General features: G+C 39.5%; 1 protein-coding gene across 1 annotated transcript in view; it reads left to right on the top strand.

The window, feature by feature from the left end:
• The window catches only part of zfhx3 (zinc finger homeobox 3), a 460,260-nt gene that overhangs the window by 270,056 nt on the left and 175,558 nt on the right, over window positions 1–14,646 (top strand). Inside the window, exon 7 of the mRNA XM_041786249.1 lies at window positions 5,988–6,361. The gene's annotated coding sequence lies outside the window, so the exon portion shown is untranslated. The remainder of the gene's footprint in view (window positions 1–5,987; window positions 6,362–14,646) is intronic.

Here is a 14,646-nt window from a genome sequence, read left to right as displayed (position 1 = left end):
CTGAACCCAGGTCATCTGCTTAGTGGGCAACAACCTTTGCACATGGAGCACACAGACCAAACCACTAGGCTACCGGCGGTAGTGAGGGGGGACGTCACAGGTTGATTGGAAGAGGGTCTGATGGCTAGCAGCTGAAAGGGGGGAATATTGCCACCAACCATAGTGGAGTCTGACATGCTTCTGCCAATAAATCAGTCTTCCTGCAGTGTAAATATGCTGATACATGTAAAGACAGTCATCCAATTAAGTGGCCTAATTGAGTCATAGTCATAGCGAAGCTTTACTTCATATGTACACATAGAGTTTTAGGCGTGTCTTTGCACACATCTTTAAACATGCTGATTTGTCTTATTCTGGAGTTTTGGTTGTTAGCTTGATCTGTTCCCTTCCATTCTGCATTCAGAAATATCTTTAAGCCTTAAAAAGAGGGTACAGAGATATTAGATGAAGTTGAAGTCACTGCTGTATTTTGTGAATTAATTCAGGGTCAACAAGGTTATTGTCTTAAGACCAAGTTTGGGCAATTTTTTGTTTAGGAATCTTTTGTTCTCCCCTGAAAGTGTGTCAAATGTAGACAGATGGTGAAATATTCATTCCTTGACTGCACATCATATTAGAGTGTTATTGTTTGTTTCGTTTTGTATTCCAGCCCTAATTTGCCAGTGGTACAGTTTCTCAGGAAGTCTAACAAACACACATCAACTTTACCAAAGGTAGACCCCGTCGTGTAGCCTTAATTAGAAGGAAATTGTAAACAGACGCATGCCTCTCTCTCACAGATTATCCATACTTTATGACTGAATGTTTGAAGTTATGGCAGATTCTGAATCAGCAGTGCTCAAGCGCTGCTCTTATAGGACATTGTTGTCTTCAATTATTTTCAGTTACATTCCCGGCTGTAAGAGGCAGCAGATCATTTATTATTTAAAGATGCAATCGTTGCTGTTTATCTGGGATTTTTAAAAACCGGGTTATCTTTTGGCGTACTTTTTTTTTTTTGATTAAAGGAACAAAGTGTAATAAAGTGCAGTTTCAAACACATGCTTGTCTCCGCAGCGCGAGAGCTCATCTGCCATTATTGTGATTTAATATGAACGGTGCCAAGCTGCTGCCGAGAGACGAGATCTAACGAGCATCAGGGATGCTTTAGTATGTACATAAAGGGTCTCACACTGGTGCAGGATGGTGCAGACACAAACGCAGACACACAAAAACAATTTAACTGCAGACTGACAATCACACATATTTGTCTATATGTTTCAGCTAAACATGTTTGACAGACAGACCTATTGCTAGCTGTTTTTGCAGCTGGTTTTAATGAAAGGGCTGATGAAAGTGATAAATAAATACTAATAGCCTTCTTTGTTAACTTAATGGTCTTCTATTAAAATAAGCTAATGAGATGATGAATTAATGCACATAGGCAGGAATTCTGTGTGTTTAGAGGACAACAAAAGCAGACTCTTGGACCATGGACCTTTATAGCACCATAAAATTGTCATGCACAGTGCAGCATCCCCCTTGTGCTCCCTAAGAATAGAACCTTTTTCCAGGTCTGAAAAGCAGTTGTAGTTGCACTCCTGCGACTACATCTTAACTGTTCTGACACATATTGTTTCTTAAACCCCAAAGCCCCACAACTCTTGTTGTGTCCCTTTTCTGGTCACTAGTATCCACTCACTTCACCATCACTCTTGTTACTTCCAATACTTAACTTTACACTGAAGCCTTTGCCCCTGAGACCCAGTGTTGGGAGATTAGTCTATCCTCAACTGAGGCAGACAAACTGCAATCAATACCTGATATAAGTAGTCCGTCGGGGTCAGGCGACCTTGCTGTACGGCACCCTCGGCAACTCTGGTAAAGTCCTTATAAATTCTGGGTGACTGACCCCTGACGACCTGGGCAGATAAGGTCAGAGTGGCCACAGTGACCTGCAGCCAAGAGGCCAGTTGTCCAGTCAGTCGGGCTGTCCTATAATGAAGTGGTCAGTATTGCCTTTCTGTCACCCAGCAATTACTGGGAGAGATATGGAGCCATAGATAGGTGCTGAATTCACAAGGAGGCAGTAGCCACAGAATTACATTCACGAGGCAAAGGAGCGGTAAAGTGACATGTAAACTACTCTAATATGGACTGGTAATGACTGGGAGCAAGATAGATCGAAAGGAGTGTGACAGCTTCAGTGGGACTACATTATATCCTTGTGGAAGGGCACAAAACACTACTGTAAGGCTTAGAGCTGCTGTAAAAAAAACTGCAGGACATTTTCAACACAACAGTTGTGTAGCACTCTCACAGCACTTTTATTTTCCCTGAAGCAGCCTTTTTCACATTACATATCCGAAAACATGTTGCAGTACTGAAACTTTACTCATGGATTAATTTCTAGAATGTAAGACAATTAAAGAGAATAAGAACAATTGCCAAATAAATAATCATCAGTTAATCAAACAATTATTTGTAAGCCTTTCAGTAAATTCAAAAGCTGTACTAGTGTTGTTTCCAAATGGTAGTAGGGGGTCAATATATTTTTTGTCTTTTTTTTGCCTTTATTTGGAGAGGAGGATGGAGGATAGTGTCACAAATAGGGATGAGAGATTGGGGGATAAACAAGCAGGAAAGGAGCAACAGGCCGGACTTGAACCACGTACATGGAGCGTGATCCTCTGCACCCTCAGGGTCGCTGAAACTTGGAGGGAGGAGAGAGAATAAAATAAAAACTGATTATTGTTTAGTAAAAAATTTTAAGACAGCATATAAAAAGACACTTAATGAAATGAATAAATACCAGGAGTATTAGCTATCATTAGAATAAGGAATCATATTAAGAATTTGTATCTTTAGTATTTTATATTTGCCAGGAATTCAAGAGAGTTTTTAGAAAGGGTTTCCCAGCACTTAAAAAAACAATGACTGGGAAGACTTTCTTTTTTATGATTATTTTGGGTCTTTTTGTTGCAGAGGATGACAAAATAGAAAACCAGGAAGAGAGAATAGAGAATGGCATGTGTCAAAGTGCCAACGATTCAAACCAATTTCAGGCCACCTGTTTCAGGAACAATAGCCTCTGTACATGGGGCATGCGCTATTTCCATAATGCCAACTTCCTCTTTAAGAGCATAGAGCTGAACCAGACTCAGGTGTAAAGCCTCCTACTGTGAGCTTGAATGTGGGAAAGAGGCAGAAAGAGGGCGAGGGAAAACATAACCAACAGACTCAGCAAATAAAATCACAACAAATTTATAGAATGATTTAGCTGTAACAGGTGTAAAATATGGCTTACATGAGCAATAAGGATGACTACAATCAGAGTAATGACTGCAGCACTTTTAAAATAAAAACAGTTGTTAGAACTTTATCATAGTAAGTGTCTGGGCCACCTTAAAATTTTTAAATTGACTGAACCTAAAGGGGATATTATTTATTATTTATTCAAAAAAACCTATTTATTTAACTTATAATTAAACCAGGAGTTGATGCATGGACCTTCCAGCTATGAGATGGCAGCCTTAATCACTTCTCTATGTTGCCACTTCATTAATGTCTTCTCGATTATTATTTATATTTGGGTCAGTTTTATTATAAGCTATAACCTTTTGACTCCTATTCTTAATTTCAGTTAGAAAAAATGCTTAATTTTGTAGCAAGCAGTAGAAATCAGGCCACAGATTCAAGCGCTGCCATATATAATAGAAATCAGTTGATCTCACACAAGCCCTCATCAACTGACGGCCAGCTGATTTGCTCAAAGCACTCCCTTGGCCAACCGTTCTCATGCTGCGATGTCTAAACTGCTCTTGTCTGGCTACGCTCTGCCGCTTTCTCTGCAAGCTGCTCTTGCAACCCTCCTCCACCTTAGCTCCTCCTTTGCTCTGCTTCCAACTCAATCGGTGTCATTCTGTTGTCACTGATGCCTGCTCTGCTCTGAGTTTTCTCTTCTCCCTGCCTCAGGCTTTCTTTACCAGCATAGGAAGAGCAGGAAGGTGTGCTGTTCCTGCTTAATGGTTTCCATGTAGTCTTGTGGAAGGGCAGGGGGATCCCAGAACAGCCAAAATACCAAGCATAAATAACAGCATAGGTGCTAATTAAAAACTGCGAATAAAATGATATTTATAGCCACTAATCATGTGTATTTCTTGACCAAGTGGTCCTGTCTGAATTAAGTTCATTCACCTCAAGTCAATGAGATGCTACTCAAGTTAACTTAATGCAACTTGTTAACTTGTGGAGTGTGACATATAAAAGGATACTGAGTCATTATAACATTGACATTAACTTCTAGGCGACTTTACAATAAATTATTGGTCTCCAAGCAGCAGGAGAGGAAAGCTATGATAATCAACCTCTGATAGCATTGATAGCAGGTGTTCCCAGTCTATTAATAACACAGATGTAACCTGTAGAGCAAGGAGTGTCCAGATTAAAAGACAGACATCGTGAAGCGCAGGCAGAGGTCATCCTCACTGCAAGAATCCAGGCCTGGGTGTGTCACAGTGTTGCTCCCATGGCCTGTTGCGCTCCAGGTCAGGGGCTGGGAAATCCCCAAAGTCCTCCAGCTGCTGCCATCAGAGACTCCTCAGCATTCTTCTGTCTGCTAACTATTTAGTTGTCAGTGATTTGGTTAAGTGGAATTGACTTTTATCTGCGGTGTGCTGTGGGGCTGCCACTGGCAATTCACAATCCCCCCTCCTCAGCTCCTGTCTTAGCCCCAGTGTCACATCCAGTACATTGCTATTGGCAGCTGAGCCAGGCCTAATCAATAGCTCAGGTCAGGGATTGCCCGCGGCTCTGGATGTGGGTGGGCTATTGATCCGACACACACTCCCACAGGTCGCCCTGACAAACCGGAAAGTCATGGCCTTGGACAGAGAGGGGGGAGAAAGACGACAAATTAACAGCACTGCTCCTTGTCTGCTGTAACTGCTGACAAAACAGTGCCGTAAAAATAATTTACGTATTGATTAGAAAGTAATGAACTGTATACTCTTCATTTAAGATAGCTGTAAAGGATGATCATTCATTATGATATATTTTAAATGTGATAGTGAAAAGCTAGACTAAACTAGATGCAAACTCATCATACTCTCCAAATCCCTCTGCCACTGTCTGCCTGCTTCTCTTTTCACCCATCCGTCTCTCTTTCTGCTGCTTGGATCCTCTGTTGTCACTCTTTCAGACCTGTGGCCAATGAGCAGGAGTCTAGTTATTTTTGTTGCAGTTTTAAACGTCGCTCCCCCAGCTCCTTATCAGCACCGCAATAAGAACTCTTGGGAACAATTAAACATGGGCTTTAACTCGAGTTGAAACCACAGAGGTAAAAATAATCGCACAAGGTTTTTCCAAATGGAAGTGGCTTCAAAAGAGTTGTTCAGTTATCTCAAACTGTCTTCCTCTCTCTCGCCTGTATTCCCTAACTAAAACCTCAGTCGCAGTGGAACTATTGGAACATGTGACAAGTATATTTACTTCATAAACCAGGCCCATGTGGAATTCAAAGTCTTTTTTTACATGCTTTTTCTCATCGCTTGAATTGACAATTGAATAAATATGTATTGTGTATGAGACTTTGTAGTTGTATACAGGAGATTCTGTGCAGAACAAGCAATTATATATATGCTATCACAAGAATATGTCTTGTTCTGGTTACAGGGAAATTAACTTTCTCTTTTTTAAAATATATATAAGAGGAGATATTACCTGCTGCAGATCATTGGCTATTAAATGCTAACTTGAGGTCATGAGGGGCTTTGCCTTACATCCAAATAATTAGAGATTAATTTTGTTGCCCTTGAGAAAAGATGAAGTCTTGATGGTATCTTGCTGATTTGGTTTGCCTCTCCTGTCAGATGTTTATTAAAAGTTCAGATTTCAGAGATGAGGTACACAACTGCCATGAAACTCTTTCTTTGCTGTCATGATTTCCAGCTGTGTTCAAACCATGTCTCTGACTTTCTCTCTCTTTGTTCTTTTGTTTCTTCTTCCAGGTGATGGCTTCATCCTGATTTGCTCTTCTTGTGACCTGGGAGTCCCTAAATCCCGAACAATATAGCTTTGTAACATCCTGGAAGTACCTGGAATTCTAGGAGTATCTCACCAAAACTTCTTAAGGTGCCCAGGCACCGCATCAATAGCTTTACATTCTCCTTTAGTATTCCTATTTTTTTGAGTATACAAAGTAAAAGAGACGAAAGTCTGCACATTAGCAATAGCCGCTGGCCATCCTACATTGCTCCGACGAACCTGCTGTGACCAAGAGGGCGTGACCTTTCTGCCTGCTGACTTCAAACACACACTTGAAAAGAAAACACAGACAGAGAGGCTTCCGCGTGGTGGCAACTCGGACCAAAAACCCCATCAGGTAAGGCTGTGAAGTCCCCCCATGCTCCTGCTGTCCAAGCCCTAAGCCCTTTAACTTCCCCAGGGCTTTGAAGCCAACTTGTCCCCCAGTCCGTGTCCCCTCACACGGTTAGCTCAGCTCCAGAGTTTGTGTAAAGGAAAGGTGGCTGATAAATGCCCCGCTTTCATGCTCAGCCCACCTGTTTGTTCCCCTCGGATTAGAGGCTCTGAATACATTCAGGCGGTTTTGGTGATAGGCGCTTGCCTCGGCTTCTTCACTGTCCTTTATTGTGGATTTGACCAGTCAGAGCTGGAGTGAATGTGCTGGGCATACTCTCATTAGATACTTTAAGTCACACTGGACATTCATGTTACGTAGAAGTGACCCAACGTATTTATACAAAAGTGAAAATGACCCTTTTATATAGATGTTACATTACATTTTACTTCTAATAACACATCTAGCGTATACACTCCACCGCTCCATTTCCATAACAGTTATCAGTAATGCTGTCAGTAATGGGACCTGTGAATGTTCCCAGATGTGGGTGTCTTTTGTTGTACCAACAGCGCAAAAGTGATTTTCTTGCTGATGAAATGTCACTGCTGGTTGTGTGTGTGGTAGCAGATGGGTGTCTATTATGTTTTATATGTGTGTAAGAAAAGATACAGTATGTGTTTGAATCTGTATTCATCACAAATGTGCCACTTTTGCACATTTCTGTTGCCTACATGCGTTTTTGGGCTTCATAGCACATGCTCATAAAATGAATATTTCCATTCAGAGTGACTTTGAAATTGATTTTGCTCTGTGTCACTCTACTAGTTATATTGGGGTCTGACTTCCCGGTTGTTTTGCAGAAGATTGACGGCACATTTTCAGTGTGATTAAGGCTTGATCCCAGTTTATCTGGACTGTATTAAATTATTCTGCTTGATAAGAGAAAGTGTGTGATTTTTATTTTCCCTCAGTGAATGATTTAAAATCTAAGATAAAGCTTTGACAAAACATTTCCCCCATTATAGAAAAGGTAAAACTGCTAAATTTAGCTTCTGTGCTGCAGACAAGCACATTATTTTAGTTTGAAAACATAGTCCTAATTAAAAATGAAAAATTGGTTCAACAATGAAACGGATTTAATGTAATAAAGATTGGCAGCCAACGCAGCAGGATGCACAAAATGAGTTATACTGATGACTTATGTCGTTAAGCATCCAAACAGCTTTGTTTGAAAAGTTCAAAGTTATTTTACAAAATTTGGGTCACTGAAATTTAGCACCCAGCAGCAAGTCATTGTTTTGAAAATGAGAATAAAAGAGGAGAAAATAAATAAATAAACAGCTATTTTCTCTTTATCCTGCATCTTTAAAGATTATTTTTAGTATTGGGAAAAATAAAACACATGAAAGAGCAACAAAACAATATTTGTCGTGGTGGAGCTAATTAAGGACGTGATCTGAAATGTATTTTCTGTAAAGTCTGATTTAGGACCCACAGGGTCAGCCGCCTCACAATAAGACAACAAGAATACAGCAGGAGAGACTCTAGCGTGGAGGAAAGCAGCTCCCCTCCCTGGCCTGTGCACTGATGGAGCTTCATTCCTCGCCCAGGGCTTCACGGCTCCGACACTAGACCTTATTTTTCATGTGGGCTGCACACTGTTCTGCTGCAGTTGGGGTTGCTCCCTTTGTGCCAGCCCTCCCCCCCCTTTTAAAGCCAAAGACATGCATGATTTCATACATGAAAGATATATGTAATTGGACAGCAGGGCCTATGCAATACATTTACAATTCTAAACAGAATACGTTCAAACCAGTTTCTTCTGTCTCGCCCCCTTCTCCTTTTTCTTCCTTGGGAAATGCATGTGGCCTATTCAAAAACATTACATCAAAAATACACAAAACACCGGTTATCATTCTTGTTTGATGCTTTATTTCTCATGTGAATGTTCTAGAAGGAAGGTAGTGCCAATACATCTTTCAATTCCACTTCATCAGAATTATAGCTCTAACATACATAGAAAAAAGTGCATTTACTGTGATATGTATATATACTTTTAAATTCATGAGCATTGTAATGCAAGCACAATTAATATCTCACTCTTTTTGGGGGGAATTCATCATATTATATAAGTTATACCTAAATATAATGGTCTTAGTATACAATTAGAAGTGTAATGCTCAAAATTAAGTACAAAATTAGCTGACTAACACATCTATTAAAGTCAGCCTCAGTATAAATATGCAAGCAAGATAATGCAAGACATCTCTGAAAATTCAGCCAAATCTGATATTAAACAGTGTACATTGCAGGCTATATGTTTGTTCTTCATTCTCATATAAAAACACAATTTCAGACACAACAAACAAGGGAAAACATCATCACAGAGGAAAACAAACCATAATCCTTTTCAATCAGACTGGAAATATAATATATGTTTGCTAAATATCATATTGTGCAGAAATCTTCTGTATGTTTATGGTTAGATTTGTTAAAACCTCAATTTCTGAAGCTATATTTGCTTGGTTTGCTTGTAAAAAAAAAACATGGGAACACTCCTTTAAAAAGGCTCTTTTTGTCTTAATTAGTGTAACTCTTAATTGTGCATGCTCTAATTTGATTCCACATAATTCCTTAAGCTGCTACAAAGTCAAAGTGTCCCCGTGATCTGATGTCCACATTTTAACCTTGAAGCTATAACAGAGAGCATCACATCACTGTCTGCTATTTGACCACAGGGACAATGTGACCTTTTAGAATTCAAAGTCAGTTTTTCATGTTGATATCTCTTTGCCCTTAATAGCAGCAAAACAACCTGTTTATTACATTCAAGTGCCACAGTATAAGTAGTGATGATTTCTTTTTGCATTCATTAAATGCTTATGTGGCAGAACTAGAAGTGGTAGTACTCTGTTGGTAATTATTCTGACAAGGTGCCAGGTATGTGTATGTTACAGCACAGGCATGTCCTGTGTCTCACACACAAAAGACAGACAGTCAGACTGCAGGCTTGGGCTAAACAAAACACGCAGTATGCGCTTGAATGAGGTGAAGGGTTGTATTTCTGCCACAGGAATGAGGACAGCCAACTTTTACACATGTACTTAAATTCATAATACAACAGGAGAGCAGGCCATGTGAGCCGGGCGTGCAGGTAGCGAGGATACAGGTGTCATTCTGTGTGTCTGATAGCCACAAGTCATTATTTGGAAAGATTTTTGTATGAGAGACATAAATACATGCAGGAGAATGTCCCCTGCTGTGATGCATCTGTCATGTAAAAGTAAACACCTTCACTATTAACTCCCTTAACAAGCTAACACCTAAAAAAGGGAAAAGCTCCACTAATCACTCTGTTTTATTGCCTCTTAAGGCTACAAAGGGAGAGGAGGGGGGGTCACTTTCAGGGAGGTATTCTGAGCACAGGGGCCAAACAGTTGATTGACACTATGACCCCACACTCACCACATGCTGGAAAGATGGGAGGGATCACCTTTATTCGACTTTTGCTTAAATTACATGCACAACAAGGCTTTAAAAGTTTTCAATGCCATAATTTAAAACAATTTAATCTGTTATTTCATTGTTTTATAGTATCAAAAATTATAGAAACTTTAAAAAACAAATCTATTGAGTAGGAAAGGATAAATCTATCAGAAATTGCAGGCAATGCTCTGAATTTTGCAATATTGGCAGAGTTTTGGTATCGAAAGTGTGCAGGAGTTTGCCTGTGATTTTTAAAAATGAAGCATCTGAAATTATTCACCTTTGACTTCAATTGTTGCTTCCATGATATCAACACAGTTATTGATTTTATTTGATTTTTACTACCAAAGTTTAAAATTTTGATGTTGTGATTCTGGCGTTGGGTCCAGAGGGCACCTTAGCATGTCCCCATGATGTTGTAGGTGAGTGTGTTGGGTCTCTGCACCAGCAGGGTGTTGTCTGATGTCAGTTTTTGATTTCCACGCATGTAAAATTTTTGCATGATCCCGCACGTGTCTGCAGTGGCTTCTCTCACTTGTTCAAGCAGCACCAGCACTGAGTGTGTGGTTGAATGTGTTTTCCTGTGACTGGGTTCACATCACTGTCAAACACTTTGAATAAGATGGAAATGTACATAAAAACATCAGTGAAAAACATCTGCTATTTCTCTGTGCTCTAGTGTGGCTACTTTAGTCCATTTGCATCATTAATCTCCTCAGTAATTTTAATAGTAAAACACATGTGTGCTCTGTCTTTGCTGTGTGGTTTGGTGCATTTATAGCCTTATAAATGCAGTTGCTTTACCTTGTTATTTAAAACTCTGCTAAGTGGTTTTTGAAAAAGCCTTGCCTTGATTCCTACTTTATATTTTCTTTGCTATGTGGTGCTTTTTTTCTGATTATGTCTTGTTTGACCCAGGCTGCACACTGTAGCTGGATGACGTTGAAGCATCCAGAGGTTGTGTGAGACGAAGAATTTCGATGTGACCCCCTGGCAATAATCCTAGATGTGTATTTGCCGTCTGTGTCGCCTCCACCTGTCATCTTTCATCTCTTCGTGTTGTTTGCGGGCTCTTCTCTGCATCAAGAATTTTTTTTTCTTTTTTTTTATATTCGAGTGCAAATGCAGCGAGCACACAGTAGCTTTAGAAACAGGCTGGCTGGGTGTTGTGGGGAGCTGTGATCCCCCCCCTCCTCCCATTCTCTTTGGGTCGGTTTACCACCAGCCAGTGTTGCTGTTGCCTGCAGTGGTCATATGGCTCTGATTTAGGTTCCCTCTGTTTCAGTGAGCCTTTCCAAAGTGTGTAAAACCCCACGAGTCCCGCCTGTCTCAAGCCCAGGGTCTGTGACAGCAGCTCTGACGATTTCTCCATTATTCACTGGATCCTTGGCATGAAATGTGCAGATTCACAAGAATTTTTTCAGCCTCATTATAGGGTTAAAATTATTAAGAAATCACAAATTTTGTATAACATTTGATAAAGCATTGATTTACTTTTAACCTGTGGTTAGATGACCATCATGGAAGCCTTAATTTTGTTTTTTGTTTTTTTTGTTGTTGTTTGTTTGTTTTTCATTTTGTTTTTATTTTAATGCAGGAAGACAAATATTTCTATTTGGAATTTATATTTTTAATTTATTGTTATTTTTATGTTGAGGGGGCTTCTTTTAAAACCCTAAAGACGGAATCCACAAACTGAAATGTGGATGTTATTGTCTGAAGTTGTTTATATGTGGCAGAACTTATTATAATGTCCATAGCTTATTTTATTCAAAATAAAGCAACATGAAATTATATATATTTATTAAATATGAATAAAGGACTTGGTGAGGTGTGACTAGGCAGGACTGGATATTTGCACAAATTATTACTGTTTCTATTTTATATATTTTTTTGCCAATTAACATGTGTGCCTGTGCACATGTCTGCACAATAATAATAATAATAATAATGATAATAATAAATGTTTTAATCATATACAGCATCCCTCCAAAACATGCACCAATGCAGGAATACACATGCTCACAAACAGACGCGCGTGCACGCAGGAAGGAGGCAGAGAGGAGAGACAGGGGAATGAGACAGACAGACAGACACACACGCTCGTTGAGTTTTTTTTTTGGGGGGGGGGGGGGTGTTCTCTGTGTAATGTGTTTTTGGTTTGGGTTTATTTCTTCGTCTTCCTCTCAGTGGTCAGGATGAAACATTTCGGGCAATAAAACCAAAAATCTGCAACAAACAAAACTCGTATTTGTGATCTCTGAGGATGTTCCACTGCTAGACTTCGTCTTCTTCTTTTGATTGATTGCGTGTTAACATGATTATTTTTTCTAAAACTGCAAACGTCAAAACAGTTAGTGAATAATGCATGGGGTCATTAATAAGGTAGTAGTGGCGGTGAGAGTGAATGGACAGACAGAGAAATGGATATGCTTCTTGTTTCTCATGGAAATGAGGCAGACTGACCAGACGGCCACGCGTCGCTTTTTTTTTTTTTTTTTTTTTCATTCCAAAATTTAAAATCCCGCCAGCTGACACAGAAGAACCCCACTCTGCTTGTTTACGTACAAATGTGATGCCAGATTTGCTCCTGTGCTGCGCAGGGTTGCAACATGAGTTAAGATGACAAGATTGGGGGCTTTTTTTATTGGACATGTTTAAATGTGAGGATACTCTGCTGTTAATAAAAACATAAATGATACAACGAATTTCAACCAGGAATATTTTAATATTTGCTCAAATTAGCAAACAAACAAAAATACAGATTGAGTGAAAGAGTTAACAATCAAATAAGGAGATGGCTGAAATATTACCATGAACAGATTTACATAGCATGGGGAAAAATCAAACAGAAACACACAAAAAGGGATGGAAACACGTGCGTAAAAGCATTTTTAAAACGTTTAAACAAAATAAACACCAACATGTAAATCACATTTACTCCTGTTAAACACTGGAGGTAGATGATGCATCTGCAATCAATAAAAGCCAGTAAAATGCTAAAGAAATGTTATGTTTTAAACATGATTTAACACAAACAAGGGCACACAACATCAAACATCAGAAATGACAATTACACACATTGCATTTTGGTTTGTCACAGAGCTGCACACACATGGAGACACATAAAAAAAAACTATTCTGAGATGTTCCACTTCAACAACATGCTCCGTGTGCCAAACATGACACAATGATAAAAATAAGAAACAACGGGGGCACAGGAGGGTTCACTGCTGGGAGATTTGAAAATCAGCTTCAGAAAGTTGATTAGAAGAACTGTTTTGCATAAAGGTTTGCAGAGAGATGTGCTTCCTGTCCAACAGAGAGCACTTTGGAGGAAGATCTAGTTAAAAATCACGCTGCATCTACAGCTAATGACAAATTAAAACGAATTTACTAGATTTTATTTATTTATTTTTTTTATAAAACAATGTTTTTTTTTGTCTTGATAAGAATCAGTCGGTGAATTTGAATATCCACGCTGCTGATTGCTGGAAGCAATCCTCATTATGCCAAGTGCAAGTTTGATCTGTGCTGGACTTTTGCAGCATCACTCCTCAGGAACTTTAAAGAACATGTTCATTTCAGAGGATGTATGCTCTGTTTTAAATCCAAACTAATGACTTAATTCGGTGGGAATTTTTAACAGAAATATTTAGGATTTCCGCTGTGGACACTCCACATCTCTTCTAACCACGCATTTAACCCGACAATCTCATTCGAGCTCATTAACACGCACTTCCACGCAGTCTGATAATGTTTTGCTGAATGGCTGTTGTGAGCTTTAGCAGGAAGCAGCTGGTCCGCAGGCGCTTGGCTCCTGTAACAGAGTTGATGCGCTGCTTGATCCCAGTGGTCAGGCTGAACATAAGAGGGCGCTCCCATTGCACCTGGCTGCGCTGCCCTCTCCACCCTGCACACACGGAGAGCCGGACAGCAGCTCTCAGCTGAGCTCTGAGGCAGGGGGAGCAGCGCACACTTTGAGCTCTCATTCACATCAGGATGACGGAGAGACAAAGCTCCACTAATGAAATTAAGTTCATTAGAATCATTTTGATCATTAAATTAATATTTCCCCCAAATATTCCTTCCAGTATAAATGATCAGATTTGGATACTTTAATTATGTCCGGATTTTTTTAAGCTTGATCATCTTTATTTCACTCTTTTAAAAATGAAACTGAATAACTGAAAAGGATTTGGCTTTCAGTGAATGCACATTCAGAATTTTCCATACTTCTTTAAAATATTAAGGATGAATGCAGGATGGACTTAAAACATACTAAAGGAAAATTAACCTTCCAGTTAATTTGGAATCGTTTAAAAAAATCTACCCATTGATTTTTGTATGTTTCTGCGACATCAACCCTGAACTTCTGTCCACTTTATTCTAATTTTTTCTTGTTAAATTAAGCATGTCATGCTTATGCTTCCTTAAAAATGTTTGTTCCCTTTTTTAATCTGTTTACCATGACTGGACATCCACTTGGCGCCTCTCTTGTGAATATTGCGTCTTATCATTATCTTAAACCCTTAAATCCGTTGGTATTTAAAAGTTATTATCTCTTTTATAAAGTTCTGCGACTTTTCTTGGTCAGAGCTTTCATCTTTAAGTGCTCATTTCCTCTCTCTTCCTTTGTGCTTTATCTGGCGTTGCGCGTGTGTGCGTAAAGGTGCGTGGACTTGGCGCGCGCACAGAGGCTTGCGAATAAACAATAACAATTTAATTGTGAAACAAATGCATGTAAAAGTCTGATGAGTCCAGGTCTGATCAGTCTCAGTGAAGGGTCACGCACGTTATCAACGCTGGTGGCTCTGAAT

This window comes from Cheilinus undulatus, linkage group 1 (genome assembly GCF_018320785.1).
Source record: "Cheilinus undulatus linkage group 1, ASM1832078v1, whole genome shotgun sequence".
NCBI lineage: Eukaryota > Metazoa > Chordata > Actinopteri > Labriformes > Labridae > Cheilinus > Cheilinus undulatus.
This window is presented reverse-complemented; position numbering and strand designations above follow the sequence as displayed.